This window comes from Amblyraja radiata, chromosome 6 (assembly GCF_010909765.2).
Source record: "Amblyraja radiata isolate CabotCenter1 chromosome 6, sAmbRad1.1.pri, whole genome shotgun sequence".
NCBI lineage: Eukaryota > Metazoa > Chordata > Chondrichthyes > Rajiformes > Rajidae > Amblyraja > Amblyraja radiata.
Window position 1 is genome coordinate 30950018 of NC_045961.1, and position 21729 is coordinate 30971746.

The 21729-nt window shown below is 43.5% G+C and overlaps 1 protein-coding gene across 10 annotated transcripts in view; it reads right to left on the minus strand.

Annotated features, from left to right (window-relative positions):
- Nucleotides 1–21729, minus strand: part of fat3 (FAT atypical cadherin 3) — a 657225-nt gene that overhangs the window by 328447 nt on the left and 307049 nt on the right. The window lies entirely within an intron of this gene.

Sequence of the window (21729 nt, forward strand, 5' to 3'; positions counted from 1 at the left end):
ACCACCAGCGCAACGCCCCACAGCTCCAGCCCCTTCCCTTCTGGTCCTCCTCGCTGGCTCCTGCCCCCCTCCCCCTCTTCCCCATAGCTCTTCCCGTCTTTTCTCCAAGCTCTCCCCCCATCCCCACACCCCCCCCCCCCCCCCCCGAGGCCTGGCCCTAAGGGCGCAGACAGCTGATGTTCCTCCGGGGCATGCAAGAAGGGAGAGGAGCGGCAATCTCGAGATCCTGGGCTGGCGAGCAGGGAGTGTGGGGGAGGAGGGAGAGGAGGGGAGTAGGGAAGCGAGAGGTGTTATGGAGGGAGGGAGGGAGGGAGGGAGGGAGGGAGGGAGGGAGGGAGGGAGGGAGGGAGGGAGGGAGTGACTGAGGGTAGGGAAAAGGAGAGGTGAGGCAGGGATTGGGGGAGGGTAGGAGAGGGAAAAGAAGAGGGAAGAGGTGAGGAGGGAAACTGGGGAGGAGGGGGAATAGAGGGAGAGGAGGGGGGGTGTAGAGGAGGAGGGAGTGGGGGAGGTAGGGCGTAAGGAGGGCAGTGGAGGAGGTGAGCAGCGATAGTGGGGGGGGTAGGGGATAGGAAGGAGTGAGGGAGGTGGGGATAAGAGGGATAGGAGGGGAGTAGGGAGGGGAGAGGAGTGATGGAGGGAGGGAGGGATTGACTGAGGGTAGGGGAAAGGAGAGGGAGGGAGAGGTGAGGGAGGGATTGGGGGAGGGGAAGAGGAGAGGGGAAAGAAGAGGGAGGGTGAAGAAGAGGGGGCAAGAGTTCCAGGGATGAGGGGAAATGAGCTGTGACTGTGCAGTTGGAGGCTACGGGTGAGTGGTGAAATATTGCATTTGGGGACCAAGCCTCCTGTGTGACAGGGACCCAATGCACACACACACACACACATACATAATATATATACATATATATACACACACACATATATGTGTATATATATATATATATACACACACACATATATGTATATATATATATACACACACACATATATATATATATATATATATATATATACACACACACACATATATATATATACACACACACACATACACACACATATCTATATACACACATCTATCTATCTATCTATCTATCTACACACACATACATATATATATATATGTATATATACACGGGGGGGTGCTATCTGGAGCGCTAGTACGGGTGTTGTTGTCTGGAGGGACTGGTTTCCAGAGGGCTAGTATGGACATTGTGGGCCAAATGGATTCTTGGGGTGGCCGCTCAGTCACTCAAGCCTGATGTGCTGGCAGCTCACTCATGGCTGGTGGGCTGGCAGTTGACTCATGGCTATTCCTTGAAATTCCATTTCAAGCAGGGTGCAAGGCCACCAAATTCAGGTGCAGTTTCTTACCACTTCAAGCAGGGTGCAGGGCCACCAAATTCATGTGCAGTTTCATGCCATTTCAAGCAGGGTGCAAGGCCACCAAATTCAAGTGCAGTTTTATACCACTTCAAGCAGGGTGCAAGGCCACCAAATTCAGTGCAGTTTCATACCATTTCAAGCAGGGTGAAACCACCATAAAACCACACAAAACACCACATAAACACCACATAAACACCACATAAACACCACACTCACAGTTCAGTAGACATTCAGTGTGTTCAGTTGATTCACAGCTCAGAGTCGTGAACTCTTCCTCACCCATCTTGCAGAGACTGAGCCAAACCCACACTTCCAGGTTTTTTAATCCCTCCCCCTCCCACCAGAAGGGGCGTGGCCTTCATGGTGTGATTGACAGGAGATATTCTCAACATTTTTTAAACACTAATAACACTTTTATTTTTCATCGATGGGAAGAATCCTCTGCACCTGATGAGCGGAGGGGCACTGAGTAAGATGGCCAAAAATCACAGCCGTAAGTGGTAGCGTTTTATCTAAAATCAATATACAGTGCAAAGAGGAAGTAGTCAAGTTTAGACTTTTAATCATTTGCCATTTTAAACCAACCACCACCAACCATTTGCTGTGCTTTATTTCAAACCAACCACCACCGACCATTTGCTGCGCTTTATTTCAAACCAACCACCACCAACCAGTTGCTGTGCTTTATTTCAAACCAACCACCACCAACCAGTTGCTGTGCTTTATTTCAAACCAACCACCACCAACCATTTGCTGTGCTTTATTTCAAACCAACCACATTTTCATTTTCTAACCACATTAAGGGCACTCAAGGTCAGTAAAATCACACTCACAGTTTAGTAGACATGTGTTCAGTGTTATTCACAGCTCAGACTGAGAGACGTGACCCTCTCACTCTCCCATCTTGCAGAGACTGACTGAGGCACTCAACACTTCCAGATAGCCCCTCCGGAAGGGGCGTGGCCTTCAGGAGAGAGAATCTCAACATTTTTTCAACACTAATAACACTTTTATTTTTCATCGATGGGAAAATTCCTCTTGTCCTGCACAGCGGAGGGGGACTCTGAGTAAGATGGCCAAAAACACAGCCGTAAGTGGCAGCGTTTTTTCTAAAATCAATATAGAGTAGTACAGGAAGTGGTCAAGTTCAGACTTTTAGTAATATAGATATATATACATTAAAAAATCTATTTTTATGTGTATTTATGTGTGCATGCACACATACGTACATATAAAAAACAAACAATAATAGTACAATACCAATAATAGTCTATCCATGTGTGCTTTACTTCTGATCCATTGCCTTGCATCCTGACTGTAGTGGGAACGCTGTGGTTATTATCGCCACAATCCACACCAGGACCTGTTTCCCAGACCCTCAGATCCTTTTCTTTCCTTTTTACCATCTCACCTAGTTCCATTCTCCCACTCTCTTACCTAAAATTCCTATTCACAACTATTCCCCGAGGCACCTTACAAAATGTTTCTTACTAAATAACCTTCTCCTTTTTCCTTTTTGAACCTCTGCAATGAATGACTTTGCATTACTCTCTCTCTCTTCTACAAGCTCATCCTTCTTCCACCCCACCAATCTTTGTCTTGTGTAAATTCCCAAATCGTGTTTATTTACCCCTTAACTTTTTCCTTGCCTCAATCACTGAAATGTCTATCTCCATTCATTTTCTTGTTTCACTTTTCACCAATTGCCCCATTCATTTATTTTTTGTTCTGATCAGCTCGGACGTATGATATCCAATACCTTCTCTCACACTGGCCTTTTTGCAAGGCTTAGTCCCTCCATCAGTGCAAAGCAATGGTGCATTTTAATTCTCCCATTTCCTCTTCAATATCTTTAAAAGTGTTAAAGCCCTCCTAAACTGTTAAGAAGTTCCATTATATATTTCCAATCAGATTTTAACCTTGCTATCATACCACCAAAATCTTAAAGCTATTGATGACATTGTTTGTGACTGACAAGACAAGCTATCCATTCTGAAACATCCTGACACGATTGAGCACGTCAGATTTTTAAACGTCTCTGTCTGACATCTGTCAAAGAGTCAGGCAGAACTGCACTCACTTAGTTCCATTCCATTCACAACTGCGCATTTCTGGCTTTCCCATGAACATATTAAGAAAAAACAATGCAGTACAAATTCATGATCTCGAGCATCACATAGGGTGATTTCTAAGTTGCTTTGGTTTAAGATACATATTATTAATAGATAAATTCAAAGAGTGGCAGTCATAGGATGGCACAGTGGCACAACGGGAGTGTTGCTGCCTTACAGTGGCAGGAGCCTAAGTTCGATCCTGACTACAGTGGCTGTCTGGTTTCCTCCCACACTCCAAAGACATATGGGTTTGTAGGTTAATTGGCTTTGATTAAAATTGCAAATTGTCCCTAGTGTGTAATGTAGTGCTAGTGTACGAGATGATCGCTGGTCAGTGTGGATTAAGTGGGCTCAAGGGGCTGTTTATGAGCTGTTTCCCTAAAGTCTGAAGTCTATAAACTGAAGTACCGTAACGCAACTTGAATGAAAAGTAACTGGAAACACAAGGAACTGCAGATGCTAGAATACTGAACAAAACACAGTGTTGTCGGGACTCAGCAGGTCAGGAAATGTCCGAGGAAGGAATGGACAGATGATGTTTCGGCCAGGATCCTACCTCCCCCCCCCTCCCACCTCTACTCCATCAGTCTGAAAAAGGGACCCAACCCGAAAAACTCCCCATCCATTTTTACCACAGATGCTGCCTGACCCACCGAGTTCTCCTTAGCTTTGGTGTTTTGGAAAAGTAAATGGATTTCATTTTTCATTACATGAACAACTACAACAACATTGGCCAAAGTGTTTGGCGATCATTTTGGACTTGAAAAAATATATAGTTATGTGACTATCAACGAAAAATGCATAAAATGCATGAATTAGCAAGCAAGTAGTTATATTTGCAAAACTCCTTAAAAATGTGTTCCTATATTTGGCCAAAAACACAAAAATAAAATCAACGTTGAGTTCAAAAACAAAATACAAAGGCTCTTTAAAAATTTAACAATATCAGAATATTTTTTCCCAAAAAACACCTTATTCTAAACTTCCTAATGTAAAAGTGAAATGCTGTCTGGAAACTTTGTTTCACCTTTGGCATGATAAACACATATTACGCAAAGCTGAGTCTGATCTCACGCGAAAAAACAAAATGAACAAAAGTGCAGTGGGATTCTACGCACAGATACTATATAGGAAATCAGCTGCTGGGAAGCAAGTCAATGCTTAAAGAACTCTCCCTGTGTCAGCAGCCAAAAAGGTGAGGGAAAAGTTGTGGTGAAGCAACGTAGGAATTTGCTGTGTGTGTGGGCATTAATATGGCTGAGTCAACACCTGCGATTGTGGGAGTGGTCCCAAGTTATACTGAGGTGAAAGCTAATCAATGGGCGGGTGATCACACAACTGTTTCCTTTGACATTTTGCTCCGTACATCCACCACCATCTTTGTGTGAAAAAGTTACCCCTCAGATTCCTCTTGAATATTTTCCCCATCACCTTAAACCATTGTGCACTGGTCCTCGATTCACCTACTCTGGATGAGAACGGAACAAAAAAAAACACGCAATCAGCAAGGGGAGCAACAGCTGCATCATTTTACAGCTGCTGACTATTGAAGGTGAGGCTAGCATTTGATTTGTCTAGAACATAGATTTGATGGTGCCAACCATTAACTCAGAGTCATAGAGTCATTCGGCCCAACTTGCCCACACCAGCAACATATCCCAGCTACAATACAATACTATAAATGTGTATTGTATTGTATTGTATTGTACATTAGTCCCACCTTCCTCGTTTGCACCATATCCCTCCAAACCTCTCCTATCCATGTACCTGTCTAACTGTTTCTTAAACGTTGGGATAATCCCAGCCTCAACTATTTGCTTTGACAGTTCATTCCGTACATCCACCACCCTTTGTGTGGAAAAAGCTACCCCTCAGATTCCTATTAAATCTTTTCCCCATCACACCTCCAAGACCAAGGAGCTGATTATTGACTTCAGGAGGTCCCATAATGGAGAATACGCCCCAATCTCCATCTACGGGGAAAGTGTGTAGAGTGTCCAGTTTTAAGTTTCTGGGCACTCACATTTCAGAGGACCTCACATGGTCCACCAACACTGCTGCGCTGGTCAAGAAGGCACAGCAACGACTGTTCTTCCTGAGGACATTAAAAAAGACTGGTCTGCCCCAACAGCTGCTGACAACCTTCTACCGCTGCACCACAGAGAGCATATTAACGTATGCCATCTCTGTGTGGTATCTCAGCTGCACGGAGGCGGAGAGGAGAGCTCTTCAGCGCGTCGTCCACAGAGCGCAGAGGATTATTGGGACACAGCTACCAGCCTTGGAGGGCATCTACCACATACGGTGCCTCAGGAAGGCCGTCAGCATCCATAAAGACTCCTCACACCCTTGTAATGGACTGTTCGAACTACTTCCCTCCGGCAGACGTTACAAGGCCTTCTACGCCCGAACCTCCAGACTCATAAACAGCTTCATTCCCAGAGCTATAGCGGCTCTGAACCGGCCCTGCTGAGTGCCCCCCATCCCACCTGGACTGTCTCCCTCAGATGGTCACGTCGCACAGTTTATTTATTTTTTATTTTTTTGACATCGGTTGGAAGCTGCATACTAAATCTCGTTGCACTGATGTGCAATGACAATAAAATATATTATTATTATTATTATTAAACAAATTTCCACTGGTCCTCGATTCACCTACTCTGGGCAGGAGACTCTGTGCATCCACCAGATCGATATACACCTTTATATGAAGTGCCTTCTAATTCCCAAACTTTGCATGCTGTGCCCCCATAAGTGAAGATGATTGTGTGCTGCATAACTCATGCCACAATTACGTGCACAACTGGTGCCAAGCAAACAGCAGTTGCCTGAAAGTGAATCATGCATGGAGGTTCCAGGGAAAAGTTTCCCGATGTGCCTGGTTTAATCCAGAAGTAATCAATAGCAAGATCTTACCTAGATTATTACCTAGATGCTTCCATGTATGGCTTGCTCATAAAATATGCAAATTAGTCTAATTTCCAAGCTCTGCTTGATGGTACATACGAGATAAAAATCACGGTAAGCACAAATTGCACGGGCATATTTAAGCTTAATTTAGTATTTGACAAATTTGCATGAGAAAATTAGATTTTTTCAAATCTATCTCTGCAACTCCTATGCAATAAAAGAGATTAAGAAAAAAAAAATCACACCAGAGAAAGAGCAATTTCCGAATTTATTCAACCCATAATTTAATATTCCATCAGGATTAAAACTTGCATGCTGCACAACCAGCAGTTAAAGAATATCAAGAGTTGACAATAGACACAAAATGCTGGAGTAACTCAGTGGGACAGGCAGCATCTCTGGAGAGATGGAATGGGTGACGTTTCAGGTCGGGACTGCAGAAGGGTCTCGACCCGAAACGTCACTCATTCCTTCTCTCCAGTGATACTGCCTGAGTTACTCCAGCATTTTGTGTTTGCCTTCGATTTAAACCAGCATCTCAGTTCTTTCTGACACAAGAGTTGAAAATAGCAGGTATTGGCATGACACCAAATGTCGGGCATCTGTACTCCGTTAACAGGCCAGTGGTTCGGTAAAACTATTTTTGTAGACCAATGCCTGTGTATTCCAATTAATTCCTCCTCAATTGAGTCTTTCTCTGAGACATTAGTGAATGGCAGATTTCCAAAATTAGTCATCCCACCCTACAACCAAATCCCCTCCCCCCAAAAAAAAATCTGGTCCTCCCGATGTGATCTAATAAGCTCGTTCGATTATTTAGTTTACTTGTTCAGCATGATGCTATGCACTGTGAGAAAAACCACTCATTCGTGCATGAATAGGTATCACAGTGCCAAGTTATATGGAGACAATCAGTTTATGACATAAAACAGCTGAAACCATACAGGCTCAAGATGTTTTCAAGCTCTACCATTCCAAAAGACCATTAAAATGACCACTTTTAAACATACAGTGCATTCAGAAAGTATTCAGACCCCTTCACTTTTTCCACATTTTGTTACGTTACAGCCTTATTTTAAAATGGATTAAATTCTTTTTTTTTAATCATCAATCTACACACAAAACCACAGAATGAAAAAACGAAAACAGGTGTTTAGAAATTTATTGTGTGTAGATTGATGAAAAAATAATAATTTAATCCATTTTAGAATAATGGGCCTGTCCCACTTATGTGACTTTTTCGGTTACTGCCAGCACCCGTCATAGGTTTTTGCAGGTCGCCGAAAATTTTCAACATGTTGAAATCCAGCGGAGACCAAAACAAGGTACGACCCTTTGGCTGACTATTCACGACCATACAGGCTTCACCCCGCGATATGTCGCTGGGGTGTCGCCTGTATGGTCGTGAATAGTCTCCTCAGTCGCCCAAAGAGTCGTAGCGTCTTTCTGGTCACCGCTGGATTTTCAACATGTTGAAAATTTTCGGCAACCTGCAACGACCTATGGCGGGTGCCGGAGGTCACCGAAAAAAATCGCATAAGTGGGACAGGCCCATTAGGCTGTAACGTAACAAAATGTGGAAAAAGTGAAGGTTTGAATACTTTCTGAATGTACTGTACATCAAAAATTGAAGTTGTCAATAATGGGCACTTCTGCTAGTTTTTGAGCACTTAACTGAATGGAAGCTTGAGACTCCCGAGTACAGGTTGATGTGACCTTCTGCTCCAGATTACTGCTGATTCCAGTACATCTTTGCTGCACTGATGCAACCTTCATAAGATGTCTGTACCATTCATTAAGATAGAACAGTCTCCCTTGGATTTTCCAATTGTCGCAAAACAAAATGAATGGGGAAAATAATGGATGCCTCAGCCGAACGACAAGCAACTGGAGGGCAATGGTCCAGCTCAAAATTATTTTGCAATGAAAGTACAATCTAACAGAAAGAGAATGTGCAAACAAATAACTGCAGATGCTGGTTAATACACAAAAGGACCCAAAATGTTGGAGTAGCTTAGCAGGTGAGGCAGCCTCTCGAGAGAATATGGATAGGTGACATTTCAGGTCAAGACACTTCTTCAGACCGATTGTCGGGGTGGTGGGGGGGGAGCAGAAAGTTGGAAAAGGGGAGAGGCAGGACACAGCATGGAGGGTAACAGGTCGACAGGCAAGGGATTTTTATTTGATAAGCACAGAGGGGGAGCAGTGAGAGAGGGTCTCACAGAACATGCATGAGAAAGGAGGAGAACTTCTTCAAAGTACGCATAGATTTAAACAATAATTTTGTTATCCATATTATATAGGATAGAAATTATTAATAGAAACCTTTCTAAATGATAACATGCAAAATTAGAACCTACTTCATATGCATTAAAGTAGACCATTAAAAATATCTAACTTTTTGTCTGCATATTGCATAATGCATCTATTTTTTCATATTTTGATTTTTAATTTCATCAGGTTTATGTTGATGTTTCATTAATGTTTAGCTGTATCGGAGATTGTCAGCAATTAGTTTTTTTTTCTAATGAGCAAGCAGCTCCTGACTGCAACTTCAAGGCTATTACTTCTATCCCCTGGATTATAAATTCGGCATTCAAAGTACACCAACATCTGGCACAAGTTGCAGAAGGAGAAGAGTCATAATTTGAGGAAGGACATTCTAGCTAATGAGGGAGTGCAGCGTTGGTTCACAAGGTTAATTCCTGGGATGGCAGGACTGTCGTATTATGAGAGAATGGAGCGACTGGGTATGTATTCACTGGAATTTAGAAGGATAAGAGGAGATCTTATAGAAACATATTAAATTATTAAGGGATTGGACACGTTAGATGCAGGGAAATAAAGTTCCCGATGTTGGGGGGGGGGGGTCCAGAACCAGGGGCCACAGTTTAAGAATAAGGGGTAGGCAATTTAGAACTGAGATGAGGAAAAACTTTTTCACACTGAGTTGTGAATTTGTGGAATTCTCTGCCTCGGAAGGCAGTGGAGGCCGATTCATTGGATGCATTCAAAAGAGAGTTAGATAGAGCTCTTAGGGCTAGCAGAATCAAGGGGTATGGGGAGAAGGCAGGAACGGGGCACTGTTTGTGGATGATCTGCCATGATCACATTGAATGGCGGTGCTGGCTCTAAGGGCCGAATGGCTTACTCCTGCACCTATTGTCTATGTATCTATAAAGCCATTTACTCTTGCAATAATACATTAATCGGGACTTCATTGAGAAAAAGCAACTTAATTTTAAGTAAAAGCATAAACTATAATGGATCAACAGCTCAAGAATATGATGGCAGAGGACTTTAAAAAAAGAATGCGGGTCAAGTTCGAAGCCTCCAATATTTAAAACATGCAGTTGGCGGAGAGATCATGTTTCACGCATTACAGTCCTTCAATTCTCAAGCACCATATCTAGGCTCGCAGGCTGCAAAATCATAATCCCTGTGTACTATGTAATTTAAAGGTTTGCTGCAATGTACCTACTAGAACGCAAAAACAAAGTGATTATTTGATTTAGGAAAGGGATGGATTCGTGGAAAATGTTTTGTTAAGTAAATTGAGAAGGCTGGGTGAGATGCTTTGCGAGTATTTCAGTGGAGCGTATTCCTTTTCGCAGAGTGGTGCGTTCACTATCAGTTATAATGAAATATAGTTTTATAAATCAAAATCACATTCCCCAAAGAGCCAATAGTTTTATAGCAAAAAAAATCATATATCAAGCATTTGTACATCGATATTCCTTTATTATAAAGGAATAAATTGTCCCCTATAAATACACTGTGCCACCACTCTGGTAAATTAGGGGCAGCTATTGGTAAATGTTGCCTTTCTCAAAGGAATATTGCAAACAAAAATAGTCCAAGACAAATCATTTTTTAGACGAGGGTAATCTGACTTTTTTCACGTAAAATAAAAATGCATGACACAGATTCCTTATGTTGAGATAAAAAATATAGATGATATTAAAAGTGTAGATTATATTTAATATTTGTTTCCAAAATTTTAAAGAAAGGTGGATGAAAGATTATATGCTGTGATCAACAAAGTAGTTACAACAGCAATTTTCTCTCGCTCACACGGATATGCTTAAAAGTTATCATTGATTTATCTTTGCATACAAATATGTAGAATCATGCAAATGTCTGGTAATAATCCTTCAGTATCTCTTTATATGAAAACTGCAAATTAAATAGCATTCAGCAGCTAATGAAAACAGCACTCTCTTAAACATGTTCCTTAAAGACAAAAGCATTGCACCAACTGCTGTTTACCCAGCAGAGATAGGGAAAACACAATCCTGGTCTTTCAGTGAAAATAGTCTGGAGTTAATTTGGCAATGCCTTTGCCACGAGGTCATCAACAAATTTGGTGTTCTTCATCAACTCGCAAGGGTGCCTCACGATGTGCTTCCACAATTAATTGGGCAGATTGGAAGGTTTACTGTTGAAATCATTTTCTGAAATCCCCTTATTCATTCAGGTATCAAATAAATTTGCAGTTTGGAAAATGAGGATTAGCAGATAGCTACTCCCATTATAACAGTGCAGGGAGAACATTATGTTACATCAAACTCCATCCAGGAAGTAATTGACAATACAGTAACCTTGTTTACCCACTGTTATCCTATGCTAATAAGAGCGCAATTAAGATATAATGACACAAATTCCCCATTTTAAAATTAAAAGAAAAGCAAGAATATTGTCAGGGAGGAACACCCACATAAGCAGAAAAATATATACTTGAGCCCAAATCAAACACCGTTTTAAAAGCATACATATTTTAATGTTTTAATTGGCATGTACTTTAATAAGGTAGCTTTAAACAAAAACAAGGCTGTTGTGCACTGCAGCTTTGGCATTTTTTAATGGAAATTAACATTCTCTAAGAATACATTTACATGTATATGAATCTTTTCACATTCACAAATCGTCCCCAAGCACTCCACATCCAATTAATTACTTTTTGAAGTGTCGTTCCATATGGAAGAGGCACTCCGATTGAATAGAGTTTTTATGTCAAATTCAAGCATCGTACAATACTGAATTTCTACATCCACTTCAACTTTCCTTCCTATGCAAGTAATAATTATTTCATTAAGGTTGCTGACCTTAGAAGTTCCACAACTGCTCCAGACATGATCTAAACAAAATGCTGGGTGATTATTCACAGATGATCTGGACGTGACTTTTAATTATAATTTGAAATGGAGGCATATATTGTTTAACAGAAAAGACTGCGGATAACATCACAAGGATTATTTGAAATATTGTAAATCATGTCACAACAACACTGCACATCCCATTTATCAAAGAGCTACTGACAGCCCTGCATAATTGTTCTTCGAAGTATCTGCATGCATTAGCACAGTTTCACTTCTGAATAGAATACCATGCCATCTATTTTTTTGACTTGGCAAACCCCTATTTCTTAATGGACCGTTACATCTAAAAAATGCCTTTCACACTGAAAATCATGCAAGCAGCTTATATCTGACTCTTGTATACAACATAACATTTGGCCATAAAATTGCACGTTCAAGTCAATAACTATCCCCAGAAGGCTGTCAAATCTGTTCCATTCTCCATTCTGGGCACTACCATTGTGGAGGTACCATTATCAATAGCCTGCAAGTCACTCCTGATCACATTTTCAGTTGAATCCGACACATAATAGAGAAGAGGTTAAAAAGCTGAGTATTCTGCAATAAGTGAGCCAGTTACCAGTTCTTCAAAAAACTTTCTGCCACCTAAAAGATAGGTCGGCATGGTGACGCAGCGGTAGAGTTGACTGCGTGGGTTTTCTGGGAGGTATTTGGTTTCCTCCCACACTCCAAAGTGGTTTGTAGGTTAATTGGCTTGGTATAAGTGTAAATTGTCCCCAGTGTGTGTAGGATAGTGTTAATGTGCGAGGATCGCTGGTCGGTGCAGACTCGGTTGGCCAAAGGGCCTGTTTCCACACTGTATCTCGAAACTAAACAAACTAAAAGCGCTTTCTCACGGGGCGACTTGACGCAAGAGTTAACCAGAGTTGAACATCGTGGGAACCCCGTGCGATAACCGTACGGCATTCGTGGACCACCGTGGACCACCGTGGCGCTAACGGCAGGTACTTGTGTAACTTGGTGACTCGGGAGAAAATTCAAGCAAGTTTGAATTTCTCCAAGAGTGACTTGTACACTTGTGGTTGAAGATTGCAACTTTATATGCACGTAGTGGCCAGTGCGATATCCGTATTAACTCTTGCGTTTATCGTGGGAACTCCTGCGAACGGTGAACCCGGAAGCTGGACAGAGGGGACAGAAGGTGAGTAATCTGGAATGAACATGCTGTTAGGCTGGGATCATTCTCTGCGAGATGATCTTAGTGCAGGAGACAAGTGTAGGAGAGGTGTACTGACTGTGTGGGCAGCACTTTGGAAGCGATTGCCCACCATTCTCAAAAGCCGCTGTGTCTACCTGTCCCTCCAACTCCAGAGGAATCCGCTCCCCGATGGGCTGCTACGGCGACAAGTGGCAAGCGACAAGGGATCTCCGTGCTTGCAATCGGTGTCCCATTGGTCCTAACGTCTCCGGCCACCCCCCTGGACTGGAGCTGAGACTGTGAACTGTACCGCCCTTGCCCCCTCCCTCTGCAACTGCAAACAACCCCACAGTTCCCAGTCTCAGCTCCTGTACAGGGGGGTGGCCGGAGACGTCACAGCCCGAGCTACCCCCCTCATCCGCAACCCCAAGAACAAGACGTACCTTGCACACCATCAGCTTCTGTCCCTACGGGGAGCGTGTTCCTCTGGAGTTGGAACGGGGCTGCGCTGCTGCTGGCTGTGGGTCTCTGGGATCTCAGTGCTTGCAGTGGGCCTGGGGGTCGGTGTCCCGTTGGTCCTGACGTCTCCGGTGACTGGCACTGACCTGCTGGCATCACCGACGTGAAGACAGTGCAAAGCCCCCCCGCCGGTGCAATGGGCGGGGAGCTGAAGAGGGGAGGGAAGGGGTCACACACATGGCCGGGAAGCAGAGGGGTGTAGGTGGGGTGAAACTGAAGGGAGCAACAATCTGCTGCTGCCTGCCCGCTGAGTTAAAAAGTTCCCACGCAAGACTCACGATACACTGTATATCGTGAGTCTACCGTGGGAACTTTTTAACTCAGTGGGCAGGCAGCAGCAGATTGTCAATTATTAACCCTCCCGCGCAATTACCTTCTCTTTTATGAATGGGGATTCACAATGTTCATTCAAGATTTAGCGGGAAAACTCGGGAGACGGACAAGTCACTCGCACAAATAACAGAAATGCCGAGTATCCGTGGGAACTCTTTATCTACCCCCCGTTATATCGTGTGATATCGTGCTAGACCACGACCACTTCACTCTGGTTACATCTTGCGTCAAGTCGCCCCGTGAGAAAGGCCTATAAAAGATACAACAAAGAAATTAAAAGAAACATTTTCCATTTACAATTATAAGAATATTCAATACTTTCAGGTCCTCACCAACACATAGAATCGGCATGAATTTACCACGTCCGCAGGGCTACAGGCATTTTCTGCTATTTGGGAACTTAGTTTTTGACCACATTTGAACGGTTCGGGTTACAAATAATTCAGACAAAACAAAACCCATCAACTGGAGTGATCAGTATTCAGAATACAATAGCTTGGCTGATGTGTAACCAGTCTCCTAGTCTCAACATGTAACCCTCCATCATAAATGCAACACTTGTATATAGCCATCTCCAGGAGGAACTGAAGGTCACCATATGACTTTTTATACAACATTCCTAAGACTGTGACTTCCACCAGCTCAGAAGGCCAAGGGAAACAAGTGCAAGGAAGCACACACAACACCTTCAAGGTTTCTTCTAAGTCACACACACCTCAATGGGACGATATCATTGGATCAGATGTGTGGCCCGATGGTACAACTGCTTGAGCTGCTGCCTCACCATTTCAGCAACCTGGGTTCAATCATGACCTCTGACCATGTAACAACAATACTGCAAGGAAACGCTTTCTATGGTGCAAAGAAATGCTCCCTATCAACAGGCGGGGGACACCTTGAGAGCAGCTTCAGGGCATGGCTCAGGAATTTCTTCCCAGGTAATTTAGTTCTCACCAATATTATAAGTATCGGTTAAACCTATAACAAATGCTTGCTTAACCATATACATCTAAACTAAAAGTAAAAATATTATTTCTGGGTATTAGGCTCTTGCTTAAATGATGTTGTTACAGCCACATCTGAAAGGGGGGAGCAATAGGGAAACCGCATATCACAACTGGCAGCCTACATTAACTGGCATCGCATCCCAATCAGTGCTTATAACTTGCATAAATGCCACTTGATCGTGTTTAAAGCAACTATCTAGAAAGCATTTGGTAATATGGATCTCGCTAATTTCATAAATAATTGATCTAAAATGTAAACCATCTCAGCATCACCTTGATTGGATGTTCTGCTGCTTTACATTTTGCATTCAGCGCTCTACAACTGTGAATCTGTGGAGGATCTTTTCCCTCCAGAGTGAGAAATACAGCAACAATTATTTCAGAGTGGTTTCATAGCTCTTCAAGGAAGACATAATCCCTCTGTAATCAGTTCCTAGACTTCCTCATCCTAGACTTCCTCATCAGTAGGAATCAACAACACTTCCTGCTCAACAACAATCTACACCGACTCTAATCTACTCTTCCTGTACCCATAACTCTGTGGCCAAACACAGCTTCAACACCATCTATAAATTCACTGATGATAACACGGTTATTGGATGAGTAACAGGTAACTTTGAGTCAGAGTACAGGAGATTGAACATCTCATCGAAAGGTGCCAGAACAACGATCTTCCCCAACACCCTCAACCCACAGCTCCATACTTAACACAATGTCAGTATTTGACAAAATGCTAGCCAAATTTCCATAAATTAGTAGCCAATTCCAATCCTGGCCATATTTCGTATGGATGGATATATCCAAGCTAAATAAGCAAACCATCTGGCAGTTACAATTATTCGTCCCATACCCAATCCCTCACCTCTCACAAAGTTGACCTGTACTGCACATCAAGATCATATTTTCTTCATTAAAAAACATTACAATAAATCCACTCGGTGCACAATAAGGTTCAATAAGTTATGAAAACAGCTAGAAAATTAAAAGCAATCCAAATACCAAAGAAGTCCCGAATCATCGATGTTAGTCCTTTGCAAAATCTACAGCTGGCTGACTAGGCATGGGAGGATAGAATTATTTTGTTCCGTTCTCAGAATAAATCAAAGATGGAAGAATGATTAATGAAAACAATCAACTGTGTGCCAAATATCATCCATTACAAGGTGGGAACTATCTGACCAGACTCAGCGCAATTCAAAGATAGACACAAAAAGCTGGAGTAACTCCTGGAGAGGAAGAATGGGTGACGTTTCAGGTCAAGATCCTTCATCTGAAGAAGGGTCTTGATCCGAAACGTCATCCATTCCTTCTCTCCAGAGATGCTGCCTGTTCCGCTGAGTTACTCCAGCTTTTTTGTGTCTATCTTCGATTCAAACCAGCATCTGCAGTTGCCTCTTGCTCAACTCAATTCAATCTTAATTGAAGAGTTTCCAGAGCGTTAAACATCAGATTTCTACGTTGAGGTGGCTGCAACAAAATAATAACAGCTGCCCTTGAATGGACTTAATTTATCAAAACAGTCTTGGATCAGATCCAATGTCTTCCAGCAAAACACTGAGAATACATCTATCGTTATCTTTTATTTGCTACAAACATTGTATCCTTAACCATCGATTCTTACTCACACCACAGCCACCACCTCAGGCTGAAGCAGACCATTCTTGACATACTCCAAAACCCATTTGGGCTACTTTCTTTACAAAGTTTCTTAATTAGTGTGAGCTGTTGTTGTACAGTGCTCCGAATTAAATGAAAAACTCCAGGGTATTTCCCTACACATGTCCACATTCTAAGTTCCAAATGTCTTGTTTTGAATATCGATCACCTATTTTTAAACCTTAAAATGGGTCATGAACACAGGGTTTTGAACATATCGGCAGTCCACAGAAACACTAGTGAAAAATTCAGTCAGCTAGAAATTGGATTAATCCCATACAATGGTATCAGAACACTTCTGAAGAAGGGTTTCAGCCCGAAACGTTGCCTATTTCCTTCGCTCCATAGATGCTGCCTCACCCGCTGAGTTTCTCCAGCATTTTTGTCTACCTTCGATTTTCCGGCATCTGCAGTTCCTTCTTAAACACTATTAATGAAAGTCGCATTCAGATCAGGATCTTTAACTTTGAGTAGAAAGGAATGTCAGATGCTGGTTTAAACCGAAGATAGACACAAAATGTTGGAGTAACTCAGCAACTCCAGATAGAAGGAATGGGTGATTTTGGGTCGAGACCCTTTGATCTTAGAACTTTGAGGTTCATAAGACAATGTTGCCAGTCTTGTTTGTATTGCGTTGTACTAAATTTCAACACACCGCATCCATTGATTTATTACATGTTCTGCCTGCTGTTAACATTTACCCAAAACAGTGCAATTTTGCAGGTAGGTGTTAGGGGGACAAACAACAATACAAGCAACACACTTCCAATAACAGCATTGCACCTAGAATGTTGAGCAGTGCTCCGCGGGTGTCAGAAAGGCCTGACGTGCAGGTAGAGAGGCATGATTTTTGTACATGAGTTCAAGAGTTGGCAGAAGGTTGGCAAAGATGTCTCCCGATAATACTACATGGAGTGCAGTTGATGAATTTCCAGACTTTATGGACGTCTTCAATTGTGATAATCCCACATGTCAGCCCTGCCTTTGATGTTCTCCATACTGCAAACTGTGAGGTGTAGCAGACATTGCAGTAGTAGACTGGAATGGCCCCAAGGTCCAGAACCCGCAAATGACCGTGTCCTGCAAACGCAAAGCAATCCAGGAACATGTGCTATTCTGTATTTGGAGTTTCAGGAGGTCACAGATTTTAGATTTGATAAAGGTGGCGTTTTTGAGCAGTTTGTTTAATAGCAGCGGAAACAGATTAGTGAGTATCAAAGAAGTGCCAGTTCTCAGAGCAGTGTTGAGAATCGCGTAGTAGACGCATTTTACATGATTTAAAGTTTTTTTTATCGTACAAATATAAATTAAAATGCTGTCATGCAGCCAGGAATCAATTTTTTTTTAATTGACACTAATGCACCCAGAGAGACACAACATGCTGGAGTAACACAGTGGGACGGACAGCATCTCTGGAGAGAAAGAATGGGTGATGTTTCTGGTCGAGACCATTCTTCAATGCACACAGACATGGATGCAACATTGCTTCAATCCAGCACACCCATTTTTCAACCCAGCAGCACCATTTTTGTTTGGAACTGGGTGGAGAAATTTCGAAGACTTCATCAACAAAAGCATATTCTCCTGCCAGTTGTATATCTAATTAAAAAAAAATTTGAAACACACTTATTTTAATGTGAGAGGCCTGATGGGGAAGGCAGATTAACCCACAGCTTGAATAGGTACGTGTGACTGGTACGTTGTAGCCATTATAGAAACCTGGTTAAAAGGGGCACAGGGCTGGTAGCCTAATGGCCCAGGTGGCAGATGCTACAGGAGAGATAGAAGTGGGGGTAAAAGAGGTGGGGGTGTTGCTTTATTAATTAAGGAGGATGTCAAGGCAATGGTCACAGATCGCATCACTGATGGTTTGTCCAGTGAGGCTCTATGGGTGGAGCTGAGAAAAGAAGGGACCATCACCTTGTTGGGAGTGTATGACAGGTCCCCAAATTGTCAATGGGAATTAGAAGAGCAATTACGCCAGGGGATTGCAGCAGCTGCAGGACCAGTACATTTGTCATGGTAGGGAATTTTAACTTTCCCAATATTAACTGGGACAGTCATGGAGCAAAAGGTTTAGATGGGGCAGAATTTGTCAAATGTACTCAAGAAAGTTTCCTCAGGCAATATACACAGAAGAGGGCAACATCTAGTCTTAGTAAATTGGGATGGGCAAGTGGCTGAATTGTCACTGATGAGCCTTTTGGGACCAGCAACCACTGTTCTATTAGGTTTAGGATAGTTATGGATAAAGATATGGCGGGCCCACGAGTTAACATTGTAAATTGGGGCAAGGCAAATTTTGAAGGTATTAGACAGGAACTTACTCAAGTCGAGTTCGGTGGGCGGCGCGACTCTCGTCAGCAGCGGCCTCTGCAGTCCGTCTGCGTTTTTATTATTTTATGTCTATGTTTTTATGTAGTTTTTGTTATTTTTTGTTGGGGTATGTGTGTGGGGGGGTGGGGGTGGTGTGGGGGGGGGGGGTGGGGGTAACTTTTAAATCTCTCCCTGCACGGGAGACCCGACCTTTTCTTTGTCGGGTCTCCGTTGTCGTTGGGGCTGCAACGAGGAGCGGCCTCCAACAGGAAGACCGGGGGCTGTGGTGCCGACTACTCACCTCACCGTCGCGGAGCTGGCCGAGTCCGTAGCGGGTGGAGCTGTGGTGGACGCTGCTGCGGCCCGACCTCCGGAGATTCGGTGGCTGCAACTGCGGGTTTGGCGGACGGCGACACCGGGAGCCCGCGGGTCCCTGCTGGGTGACCGCTTTTCAGGGCTCCCGCAACGGCGACTTCTCCCGCCCGAGTTGCGGGGTTGAAGAGCTCCTGGAGCGGGGCCTTACACCATCGCCCCGCGCGGCTTGGAATGGCCGCGGGACTCTGCGAGCGCACGCCGGGGCTCCAACATCAAGAACCCGGTGTGTGACCTTGCATCACCCGGCGTGGCTTTAATGGCCGCGGGACAATCGCCATCGCCCGCCGGGGGCTTTGACTTTGACTCTGACATCGGGGGGGAGAGTGCAGTGGAGAGATAAGTTTTTTTGGCCTTCCATCACAGCAATGTGATGGATGTTTATGTAAATTATGTTGTGTCTTGGGTCTATTTGTTTGTAATGTATGGCTGCAGAAACGACATTTCGTTTGGACCTCAAGGGGTCCAAATGACAATAAATTGAATTGTATTGTATTGTATTGTATTGTATTGATTGGAGCAGGTTGTTTGCAGGGACAGGAATGTTTTAAAAGTGTGCTGACAAGAGTTCGGAGCATGTATGTTCCTTTTACAGTGAAGGGCAAGGCAGGTGGGTGTAATGCCTGGATGACGACAGAAAGAGGTGCTAATCAAGAATAAGGAGGAGTCAAGGGGCAGGTGAATGCAGCTGGGATCAAGTGTATCCCTGGAGGTGTTTCAGGAACTGAGGAGCACGCCAAAGGAGGAAATCAGGAAGGCAAAAAGGGGGTTGGAGATAGCTCTGGCATATAATTTTAAGGACAACCCAAAGAGATCTTATGTGCTCCAAGGGAAAAGGGATTTTCAGAGAACGAATAGAGCCCCTCAAGATTCAACGAGGCCATCTCTGTGTGGATTGGCAGGAGATTGGCGAGGGCCTCAATGATTATTTCTCCTCTGTTTTTATCGTGGAGAATGACGTGAGGACCAGGGAACTTGCGACAGTAAATTGAAGTGTCTTTAGGGCAGTCAGTGTTATGGTTGAGGAGGCACTGATGGTCCTAACATGTATGAAGGTAGATAAATCTCCCAAGCCTGATCAGATATATCAGAGGGAAGCTGGAGAAGAAATTGCACGTGTCCGGGCTGAGATTTTCTAGTCATCATTAGATACGGGTGAGGTGCCAGAAGACTGTAGGGTGGAAAATGTTGTGCCTTTATTTAAGAAGGGCTGCAAGGAAAACCCTCGGAACTGTAGGCCAGGGAGTCGAATATCTGTCCTCAGAAGGTTACTAGAGATTATTCTGAGGGATAAAATATACATGCATTTTGATATACAAGGGCTGATTAGGGATAGGCAGCACAGTTTTGATCATGATAGGATAAATGCAAAGTTTTGTACCCAGGGTAGAATAATCGAGAACTAGAAGACATACGTTTAAGGTGATGGGGGAAAGATTTAATACGAACTGAGGGGCATTTCTTTTTAACCCATGGGTGGTGAGTATATGGAACAAGCTGCCAGAGGAGGTAGTTGAGGCTGGGACTATCACAACATTTACAAGACATTTGAACAGATACATGGATAGGAACATTTTAGAATGATATGGGCAAAAGGCAGGCAGGTGGAACTAGTGTAGATGGGATATGTTGGTCAGTGTGGGCAAGTTGGGCCTATTTCCACGCTGTATGGCTCTATGAGTTTAACAGTTAATTAAATGTCGGTTCAGACTAAAAGTATTCTGAAACTTCACTGGTGCAACCAACATCCATAATATCATTTGAATTAATTTGATAAAGCATTTCTTAGGCCGATAATAAACTGTCAGATATTGAAAAGCAAAACAAAAATCGCAGATGCTGGACATCTTAAATATAAACAGAAAATAGAAACACTCAGCATGTCAGGCAGCAGACATGGAGAAAGAAACAGTCAATCACAGACATGGAGAAAGAAACAGTCAATCAGATTGAGTGAAGCAATATGTTACCTCTGTTTCACTTTCCACAATAAACCGCCCGATCTGCTGCTTCCAGCATTGTCTATAATTTTGAAACTGGTGTTTGGGGGTGGGTGGATGGTAAATGTTGATGGGAGTGTGGAGAAAATGAAATGGATTTGTGTGCAATCAGTGTTAAAGTGTGTATTTGGTGTGGCCTGTTTCAAAGAGCTAGTTAATTTAACCTGCTGAAAAATCATAACTTGTTTGTCTCTGATTTCTATAATAGTTGAGACATTATGTGGCCTAGAATTTGGTGTATGTATTAATCCCCTTTAGAAATATAACTCCACAACTGATCAGATTATACTTAATGGCATTACCTCTGGTTTGACTTAAGGGCCTGTCCCACGAGCATGTGACCTGCATGAGGCAAGCGCGACCAAACCGGAAGCGGGGGCCGTGCGGAGGTCAAGTGATCCCCGTACAGGGCGGGTCCCACCAGCATGCGCCTGCTTGCGGCGAGCGCGACCAAACCGGAAACCGCATGGAGGTCGAGTGAGTGACGTGAAGTTCGAGCGAAGTCCGTGGGAAGTTCACGCGTGACGTACGGCGTCAAGACGCCGCGCACGCCCGTCGAGGTGGTGCGCACAGCAGTGAGACGGCTGCGGGCCGGCAGGCCATTGCCGCGCGGAACATTTGAACACGGTCAGTTTTTCGGAGCCCTGCGTGATGTCGGGACCAGCTCCGCACAACTCCATACATAGAAACATAGAAATTAGGTGCAGGAGTAGGCCATTCGGCCCTTCGAGCCTGCACCGCCATTCAATATGATCATGGCTGATCATCCAACTCAGTATCCCGTACCTGCCTTCTCTCCATACCCTCTGATCCCCTTAGCCA